General features: G+C 42.6%; 1 pseudogene across 1 annotated transcript; it reads left to right on the top strand.

Annotated features, from left to right (window-relative positions):
- The first annotated feature begins 712 nt into the window (after positions 1–712).
- LOC309890731 (zinc finger CCCH domain-containing protein 11A-like) lies at positions 713–6,803 on the top strand (annotated as a pseudogene). The gene is made up of 8 exons: positions 713–766; positions 967–1,086; positions 1,867–1,990; positions 2,421–2,623; positions 3,260–3,379; positions 3,885–3,943; positions 5,738–5,792; positions 6,312–6,803. The product of its transcript is annotated as a zinc finger CCCH domain-containing protein 11A-like (transcript).
- Positions 6,804–9,007: the final 2,204 nt, after the last annotated feature.

Raw genomic sequence — 9,007 nt, 5'->3', positions numbered from 1 at the left:
TGGACTTGCTTCCTCTCTTAGTTATAAGCTGTTTAAAAGCGCATCCTATGTTTGAATTGTGGATGAGAGGTTCCCTTGGCAAAGTGAGGAGGAAAATTCTTCCTACCCCTTTATTATTAATTCACGGATTCAGTCTTGGTTCGGCCTACAGGAGCAGTTAACTGGAAGCCTTTGAAGATCGATAACTTTGCTGAGGTTGTCCAGGTAGGTGAAATCGAAGACCCACAGGGCCTGGAACGTGCTGTTTAATGCGTCCTAACTGTGTTCTAGAGAAGTTATTTGTAGCCATAGTTGATTATTGACTTGCATGTATCATCAGGTGGTTTTTTAAGGAGTGACTCCGTTTTCAGGCTTCCAGATGTGCTCCAGGTCATATTATTGAGGACGTGGAAGAGAACGCTTGCTGACAAAGCTCCTGGCAGCTTTACAGAACTTTAATATTTAGTTAGTTCATGTAACAGCTGATTTCAAGGCTTTGTTCTCTTTGAGAGACTGATAACTTGATTTGATTAACTGAAGAAAGCTGGAAAAATGTCCGTTCCTCATTATTTTTCACTTGTTACTTTCTTTCGGGTTACTTTTAAAAAGAAGATTTCACTGATCACAAGCCAGTAGAAGACTTTCAGCCCAAGCAAGGGTGAAGACAGCTCTCTCCAAGAGCAGAGGAAGTCCCTGTGGAGAGAACCCGAGCTTGTTAGCAGAACTCGTCGGCATGTCTAAACAAGGAGACGATTGCTACTTCTATTTCTATTCTACCTGTAGCAAGGTATGGCTGGCTTTCCTTTGCTTTGCTTTTTTTCCCCCTTTTTTTCAGGAAGGAGTAGATTAGGAGGAGGAAGCACACTGGTCTTTGGTTAACTTGAGAACCAGATAGATTGTGAATTCAGTTGTAGCACCATTAGGCAGCAGCATGGCCATTTTTGAGGCTGTACTCTATTTTCCTTGTTGGTTTCCTTTTGGTTCCAGGGAGACAAATGTGCCTACCGCCACTGCGAAGCTGCTCTGGGCAATGAGACGGTCTGCAAGCTGTGGCAGGAGGGTCGTTGTTTCAGGAATGTCTGCCGATTCAGACACATGGAAATTGACGTGAGTGCCTAACAATGTGTTCTCAAAATAAATCCACAAAAGCATTTTTCAGTGCCGTAGGTGTACTGATTGTGCTTTTGCAGGATAGATTTGTTTGCTTCAAAATCATACTGGTTTCTGTTACCAAGAGAGGGGGTGGGAGGAAGCAGAGGGAAATAAAATCAATGCCTTAGGTATGTCTTAGCAAGATATTTGTTTATTTTTTTTTTATTAGATGCTGACAGTTTTCTCAAGAGATGCAGAATAGCTGTTAAATAGACTGCTAAAACCTGCTGGAGCAGGGGGGTAATAAACAGGCTGTTCTATCCTCATGGGAGCAGGCTTGATAATGAACTATCAGGTGTCTTCTGACCCACAGTCCTTCAGATAACGCTGTTGTAGCTGCCTGGGGTAGGAAGTGGGGAAAGTTAAAGGTGCAGCAGAACTAAGTCTCCAAGAAGTAGTTCTAGACAGGGTTAACCTAGGCAATTTCAGATGTTCTTTTTCCCTCTGAATAATCCTAGTATAATCCTAGGTGTATTAGTTTAAGCCACCCTCAACTGATGTCTGAGAGTGCCTGTCTTCTCAAACTGAGTGATGACCAAACTAAATGTGCATAGTGGTTACAGCTTATGCAAACTTTGTGAATATGCCCAGAAATACTACACTTAACTGAGAAACTGACCTTTGGAATGATGTTTCAGCACTGTGTTGTGACAGCTGTCACGATCTGGAGCTGTGCATCTCTTTGCAAGCCTCAGGTGCATGTTATCACGAGCTTTTCTTTCTTTCTGTCTTCAGAAAAAGCGCAGTGAGATTCCTTGCTACTGGGAGAACCAGCCGGGAGGCTGTCAGAAAGCCAACTGTGCTTTTCATCATGCAAAGGGACGTTACATCGATGGACAATTCCTACCACCAAGCAAGAGTGAGTTTAGGTCCTTTTTCTTTAAGCGCTGAAGAATTAATTTTGAGTAGTACTTAGTGGGTGCCAATCCTGTAGGGGGCGTCAGGTAACTGTTCATTTGTGAGTGCAGGAAAAGGTCTGCAGTCATAGGTGTACTGCACCGAGTGTACTGCTGGTGTTTGTTTTCTGCTTTCGTGCTCAGCTTCTCTTTGCTTAGTGTGATGTTTGCCTTGCAGTTTGCTTCCTGTTGTTTCCTCTTTTGCTGGGTGGTAGGGAGATGTGTTGTTGTTCGAAGGGAAGTCATTGTTCACGGCGTAAGCAGTGATGGGATGGGCAAAAGGAGATGCTGAACTCGTTGTCTGTGCGGGTTATCTGCCTTTGCTACCATCTCTTTGCATTGTGGTCAAAGTTTTAAACTGCCATATTACCGATGATCCTCCTCTTCCTCTAGCTACACTGCCAAGTCCGCCTGAGTGCGCGGACAATGATCTGAAAGTGGCTCAGATGTCACTGCAGCAAAACAAACTTTCTGTCCAGTCAAATCCCTCTCCACAGCTAAGGGGGTGACGAAAGTGGAAAACTCTGAAAATGTCCCAAGCCCTACACACCCTCCAGTTGTAATCAATGCTGCAGATGATGATGAAGATGATGATGGTGAGCATGTTTTGGTTCTTGGAAGGAATTTGTGCTGTAAATGATTGTGTAAATCTTTGGTTCTTGAAGGAATTTGTGCTGTAAATGAATGTGTTAAATCTTTGTTTCTTGAAGGAATTTGTGCTGTAAATGAATGTGTTAAATCTTTGGTTCTTGGAAGGAATCTGTGCTGTAAATGAATGTATAAATCACAGATGACCTGAGGTCTGACTAGCAATAGGGCAGGCAGTCTGGCCAGGTCACTGGTGGCTTTGTCTGGCAGTCAGTGGACAGAAGCTGAAACGTTGGAGGAAAGCTTAGAACCACTCCTGGCTTTAGCTGGTCTTTTGTGTAAAGTTCTATGTGAAACTAGGAAGGAAATTTCTTTTTTCTGTCTGAAGAGCAATGTGTTGTGTAGTAGTTAAAGCTGCAGAGAGAATCTAGAGTCCTAGATGTTTTGTCCTAGTGTATTCTACTTAGGAGTTCATCAGGTCAGTGTAGCTGTTTAAAAACAAACAAACAAACAAACAAACAAACAAAAAAACAAAACAGCAACAAAGTTTTTTATATGAACCATGGGCTGAAGTGTCACTGCATGAGCTACGTAATCATGACCAACCTGGTCTATGCATAACTGAATCGATTTTTCCCCTTCAGACCAACTTTCTGAGGAAGGAGAAGAAACTAAAACTCCCGTCCAGCATCCAGCTGCGGAAGGCAAAAATGGATTACGGGTGATTTCCACTCGGAAAGGCAGTTCTACTACTACTAAACAAGGTATGCCAGCACCTTAGTAGGATAAATCAGAAGAACTTGACAGTTAAGTCAAAAGCAGCGTGGTGTAAAAACACAACAAAATGTAGGGGTGCTGAATGGAGTCGGTTATTTCCATGATCTCATTTCTGCCATTAATACCATCATGTGCCCATTGGGTCAGAAAGGTGAACTCCTTTTCTTTACTTTTGGAGAACAAAACAGGGCCACAGCATGGAGTTTAAATGGCTGCACGTGCAGCCTTGCAACCACTGTTGATAAGCCATATCTAACAATAGAGGGATCTAATATCGTGTAAATGGATTAAAATTAAAACTACATTTTGAACCCTGAAGGATGAAAGGAGGGGCAAAATGCCATTGGTTCTATGGCTCTTTCACTTGTGAGGAGTGTTGACAGGCTTTATTCGAAATACTTCAGAAAGTTCCTGAGCGCTAAGAAGCCTGAGGACCTGTGGTCCTCAGTGAGTGCCTCTAAGCCTGTCTCATGAACTGTTTCCTGTTTTCAGAGGGCAATCTGAATTTTGGAATAAAAACACTTGAGGAAATCAAATGGCAGAAGATGAAGGAAAAAAATAAGAGACACGGTGGTGAGTTAATATTGCCTACTTTCTTATCCTGTTCACGGCAGGTGATGGTGACTGGGAGCTGCTTGAGGGACAGACTTCCATTTTTAGCTGGGGGCATAAAGCAACCTGATTCTCAGCCAGCTGGTATTCTAAATGGGAGTTCAAAGGGCAACCAGAGGCAAATTAGTCACCTCTCTTCTTTACATGCTCTGCTTGCTGTATTTTTGACAGTAACAAGTCATTTAAAGTTTTTTGTTCTTTGTGATAGTTTTTTATGTTGGGCAAACTTCCTTACGTTTTGGTTGCTCTGAACAGAAAGTTCTTCAAGATCTTCTCTTCGTCCCGTTGATTCTATGATTTTTCCTGCTCCAGAAGAGGAAAACGTCCGGACAGTGGTGAGAACTGTGACAGTGTCTTCCAAGAAAGGTAATAATGAATGCTTTTGTTTTGATTTCATTACTCCTAAACTGGAGGGTTAAGCAATAATTAAAACAATTCACCCATGTTAGCCTTCTGGTGCTGCCTTCTGTTCAAAACGTGCTTTTATGCTTAAAGTCCCTGGTTGTACTGGAAAGATTTGGTGCTCAGGTTAAGTGGCAGGAGAGAAAAAAAAAAGTGTCAGTATGCCAATAGGGGGGTAACTGAAAACCAGAAGAGTAACGAGAAGAGCGAGCTGTAGAAGCCAGTGCTATATAAGAAGCAATTTCTGAAGCATTAAAGAGGCTGACAGTGGCAGGTGTGGACACAGTATGACAGGAGTTTGTATATAAATTGTTTAGAGCTGTGCAAATGCCTTTAAAAGGGAAAAAAGTGTGGAAGTACTTTTACTCATAGACATTCACCTTAGAAAGGAATATTTCTCAGCATTTGTACCTAAGAATATTCTGCTTGCTTATGCAGCTTTGTTCTGCACAAAGTATAGGTGTCAAGCAGACTCAGATTCACTCTCTACTATCTCAGCTGGAATTTGAAGCAAGCACTGAGACTATTAATATTTTTTTTCCATGTTAATTATAGTTAAAATATGAGTTTATGTGGTTTAGCTGTCAAAAGAGTGTCTGACTGGGGTTTTTTGGACATGGGCTAACAGGATACTATTTCTGTTGGCTACTGGTTTCTGTGAAATAGAAAAAAAAATTCCCTTTTGTTTTAGGGGAGGAACCTGTGGTTCGAGTAGATCTTGCTGATAGACAAGGAAAACGGAAAGCCTCCGCGGGTGAGAACTTTTTACGAGCTGTTACGTAGGTGCTGCCTTCTATATATGACTGCATTAAAGAGTATTTGGGATGTATGAAAGGAAAATACATTGCAGTGGAGATCTGTGTTGACTGCAGAAATGGCAAAAAAAAAAAAAATCATTTAGCAGCTGAAAGGCAATTCTATGAAAATATGCTTGAAAAAGAGAAGCTTATTGTTGACTGTTCTCAAACCTTCCTGCAAAGAAAAGTTCTTACAATATTCCTTGTTTTCTCTGAAGATGATGTAAGCAGCCTTCCAGTGAAGCGCAGCCTTGCTGAAAGGCTGGGGAAGAAGGTAGAGGCTCCGGGAAATGCTGACAAAGCACCCAAGAGAGAGACAGGTACTAAACGGGCATCTGGATTGGATTCCTGGGTTTCGTATTTAGTCTTTCTGTTTGTCCTTTTCCAGTGATGTTTCTTTTTGCATGTTGGCTGAGGTCGTAATCACTGGGATTCAAAGTCACCTTTCCTGTCTTGTTTTGAAATGTGAACCTGAAGTTGACATTATGCAGCCTCCCTAATTCGTTCTTTTTCTGTTTTGCAGTTCGAGTTCCCAAGTCTCTGAAGGACAGGCTGGGATTACCTCCTAAACAGACCAGTACTGAGAGAGGTAACAGCTAGATATTAAATGTGCTTTCTCCTCCTTCCTTTCCACGAACTTGGACTGCTTTCATACATCCCTACAAACTAATTTAAACGAAAACAAAGAACTGACGCCTCTTGCTTGAGTGCTGAAGCTCTTCTGACAGCCACTATCAGAACTCTGGCTCTAGGTGTGTGTTTATTTTCTACTTGTGCCTTGTCAAGGTTTTTAGCTGCTTCTGTGAACCGTTACGTACAATTAGAATAGAACCACTGCCAGGAGCAGGAATTTGAAATGCAGTCTGAAAAAGTAATAAAGTAAAGCAGCATTTCTGTGTAGCAGTTCTCTCTGGATAGGGCTGGTCTTCAAAATACAAGTGGCTCAGAGGAAGAGGAGAATGTTGTCCTAAGGATATTGTTCTAAGATGCATTATTGGGAACAGTCAAGATTAGTTTTCCTTAGTGCTCTGACAAATTTTGGAGACTTAAAATATTGCTGGACTCTCTTTAAATGTTGGTGCTTCTCCTCATTTCTTGATGATGACAGGGAAGGCTGCCAAGCCGATGGGAGAGATCCATGTGAAAACACTGGAGGAAATCCGTCGTGAGAAAGCTCTTCAGAGACGCGAAACTCAAGCCAAAGCCGAGGCTGAAGGGCATGGTAAAACTGAAGATTCCAGCGCAGGGGCAAGAGCTGCTCGTGCAGGTCGCATCCAAACTTTCTCTGAAGCCTTGTCCGAAAAAAAGAATAATCGCTTGGTAGAAGAGAAGAAAAAAGCAGGAGAATGCCATAGCAAGAGCAAAATTCAGGGTGAGTCCAAGAAGCAGCTCGCTCTGTCCGGGCCCAGCAAAGGGCAGGCGAAGGAGCCGGCAGGAAAAGTCAAGCCGGAAGGAGAAGTGCGTGTTAAAACCTTGGAAGAAATAAAGCGTGAGAAAGCTCTGCGGATGCAGCAGAGTGAAGGAGATGTGCCAGCTCCCTCAGCACAACCCGGACCTGCCCCAGCAGAGCAGAAATCTTTATGGAGCACAAAACTAACAGGTAATAAGATGCTTTAATGCCTGCCCCAGTGAGGTGCTTCCCATATTGAGCAAGTTCAGTTTGCTCAGGATCTGCTTCATGGATAAATGCTGAATGGCTTGCACATTGTAGCCTTTCTCTCTCTCTCTCTCATGGGACACAAGGAAATAAATGCACAAAGGAAACAAGTACCCAGCTTTCTTTATTTCTGCCGTTGACAACACTTTTTTTTGTCTTTTTTTAAAGCACCTGAAAAAGAAGAAAAGAAGGCAGTGGAATTGAACCGGCCTTTTCCTAAACTTTCCTCTGGACCTGATGTACAGGTGAGTCCTCTGTGAAGACACACATACATTCGTACAATTTCTGATAATTCTGACAAGTTTTGTTACTCACCGTGTGCCACCCTCTTGAGTGTGTTCTTACCCTTCAGCAGCTGGTAGGAGCTGCAGTGCAGTCTAAATCCTATCGCCAGCAGCATTTCCAGACAACTCTGTAATCCTCAAACTTGGAATCAGTCTGTTTATACCACAGCAACAAAGAAACCCTGTTAGCACCAGCTGAAATCTACACAGTTAACGTGGAGGGAATTCTTTTTGTTCTTACTGACTTGATCTGTCAGACATGAAGGATTTAATACAGAAGGCCAGAGTTCTGTGTTCAAGGAAATCAATCTGTCAGTGGATACTGTATAGGGGAACTTGTATGACTTTCTGCTGCTTAAAAAGAATGTGATAAATAGATGTACAGCAGAACACCCTATCTGTTTAAAGAAGCTTGCCATAGTGGATATTGCAGATATGTGAGACTGTGTCCGTAGTAAAGCATGGCTCTTGTTACAGGCAGAATTTTATGGAGAAAAAAAAACACAACAGTAACCTGAACGAGATTAATATGCTGTTCCACATCAAGACCATTTTGGAGGGATTGCTGATCAGATTTTCTTAACGAAATCTCCACGGATTTTTTTTTTTTTTTTTTTTTGTCCTATTCATGCACTCCTTTTCTTTCCTTCTAGCCCACTCAGCAGAGTGGAACTCGTAAATGTCCAGAGAAGAGCTTTGAAGAGAGACGGTGGGAGAAGTGGCAACAGAGAAAACAACAAGAGAAGCTTCGTCAGGAGGAAGCTGCTGTCAAATCTACTGCTGGCTTCTTTAATACTGAACCAGCAGGGAAAGTGGCAGCTCAATTTCAGGGCCAGGAAGCTAAAAGTAAGTGTTGAAGGTTAAGAGTTACTTAGGTTGTCTTCTGAAATACAGACAGAAGATGACAATTCTCATGCTGTAACTCTGGCTCTGTGCATTTGGCCACGCAATGCTACGAAGCGAAGGGTGTACTTTCTTTTTCTTAGTTTGTTTCTTTTCCTGCCAGCCAGATGTTAGGTAAGGAACGGGAGACTAGAAAATGACACTACAAGTGTGGACTTTGTAGAACAACTTAACTGTGGGACATCACTGCAAGGGAGAGGAAGCTGGTACAACAGTTGCATACACTCTTGTCCTACTATAACTGCTGCTTTTTCCTTTCCTAGCGGGAGCAGGACTTTAAATATAAAAGCCGTCTATATTTGTGAACCTAGCTTGCACTTAGGATTGCTATGTGTCGGAGGTGTCCCTTGTCCTGGATTATTATTTACTGTAGCTCTTCGGTTTCTTTGTTCCTTTGTATGGCTTGTTGGTAGACAGAGTTTCCTATGTGGAAAAGATTCCTGAGAATCCAGGCAATGGCGGTGTAATTGTGCTGGCCAAATGCATTTAAGTGTGTAGAAGGACTGTGGAAATGATTAAGAGAACCTGGATTTTTCCTGAGGCAGAGCAAGACTGTATCAGTTCTCTCTTGCTTTTACTCTAGCCAACTTTATGACACCTGCGAAGCCTTCGCGTGGGAAAGTCACTTTCCCCAAGAAGAAGGCACTGAAACGTAAGGCACCTGGGAGTTATCCCTCTGCCATAGCAGCTGTGGAACTACAGACTGCCTTTGATGCTGACATGATGGGACCTCCAGCCAGAAAAGCAGCCATGGTAAGGCCAGGGGCTAATGCAGCGATGGATCCCTTGTTAAATTTCTACCCTCCTCTATTTGAAAAGGTGGAAAACTCAAACGTTCTGCAGGCCTTCTGTTTCCTTTGAAATCCAGTAGCTGTCTCCAGGATGCTTGTAGAACCCTTCTGTATTTATGAGATGAATGGCACTCTTTAACCGGTACTCTGATGCTGTGATTTCTCTGGT

This window comes from Aythya marila (assembly GCF_965140915.1).
Source record: "Aythya marila genome assembly, contig: HAP1_HAP1_SCAFFOLD_221, whole genome shotgun sequence".
In the NCBI taxonomy this organism is placed as follows: Eukaryota; Metazoa; Chordata; class Aves; order Anseriformes; family Anatidae; genus Aythya; species Aythya marila.
This window is presented reverse-complemented; position numbering and strand designations above follow the sequence as displayed.